General features: G+C 33.1%; 1 long non-coding RNA gene across 1 annotated transcript; it reads left to right on the top strand.

Moving 5' to 3' along the window:
- Window positions 1-6: 6 nt before the first annotated feature.
- Window positions 7-889, top strand: LOC112495001. Its single transcript, XR_003061113.1, has 2 exons — window positions 7-220; window positions 292-889. It is a non-coding gene; the product is annotated as an uncharacterized LOC112495001 (long non-coding RNA).
- The last annotated feature ends 412 nt before the right edge of the window (window positions 890-1301 follow it).

The raw sequence follows: 1301 nt of genomic DNA on the forward strand, positions 1-1301 counted from the left end.
CTGTTCTCTTATCTCGCTCCTCCAGAATAATCTGGTCTTCGTGCTGTAAGTGAGCCAAATGTTAATAGTAGTGACATCCATAGGATAATAGCGGAAGCTAGTCCTGCTAGAGTTTATATTTCTTAAAATTTGTCCTGTTGCTACCTGGTGTCGTCCCTTTCTGTCTCGAACTTCCAATACGAGCGGACGTCACCAAGCAGCACAGCAAGTCACACCAAAGGTAACAAGCAAAAGTTTTAAAAATTAGAGTCATTGATTTTCATGTATATTTTTCTTCATCACTAAATGCAGGGTGTCGTACAAAGATAGAAAGGGCTTTTATTTAAATCACTATATGGAATTATTGACGGGACTGGTACATAGAAGTAAAAGGAATAACGGAGATATTTGGCAATCGATGTGATCGCATACATCCCTGATAATTTGAACATCAACCAGTAAAAAGGAATATCGCAAACAATTCCTCCATAATTTTATCAACGGCTACGAAGTACATCATGTTTTCGGAACAACGTACAGCTAAGCGATATTATTTATTTTAGTTTGGTTTCTGTAATTTGTAATGTAAGTGTGGGTCATGAGTGTTATGGAATGGGTCATGAATGTTATATCTTAAAGTCGTCTTATTTAATCAAATATGTTCTTTTTGAATTCATTTGTGATTGTGTGTTCATTTATATTTTTTGAATTGTGTTAATTTGGACATAAATTAATTCAACTAATAACTTTTTTATTTTTTGTATTTAAAGACAATAATTTCTTTGGATGTTCTTCTCTCAATTAATAAATATAAATACATAAGGAATTATTATAGTGCATACGCTTTACGCATCTTCATCGCCCCTTATTCCCTCAGTCCTTACCATCTCTGTTTTTCACTCTTTCTTTTGAACAATCTTCCTCTTTTCCACTTTAACAACATCTTCCCTGTCTGCTGCCACCAAACCTTTGTATTCTATTTTCAAATCTCCTATTCCTTCCTATATCTCCATCACTCTCCTTCTAGTATATCCTTCAAAACTAAGTTTTTAAAATCTCTTTTGGAAAAAGAAAAGTTTAAAGTGGTAGCGCATGTAACATACCACACGTGTATTATATTGTATTGATATATGTAGTATATCTCTAATGGTACCGTTATTGTTAATCTTTCGCAAGCCATATACTGTATACGTATACTGTATCATTATTGCATTTGTCAAATAAATTATCTTGTAACACTTATACACTTTTCGAATCTCCTATTCCTTCCTATATCTCCATCACTCTCCTTCTAGTATATCCTTCAAAACTAAGTTTTTAAA

Source organism: Cephus cinctus, unplaced genomic scaffold (genome assembly GCF_000341935.2).
Source record: "Cephus cinctus unplaced genomic scaffold, Ccin1 Ccin1_scaffold1104, whole genome shotgun sequence".
In the NCBI taxonomy this organism is placed as follows: Eukaryota; Metazoa; Arthropoda; class Insecta; order Hymenoptera; family Cephidae; genus Cephus; species Cephus cinctus.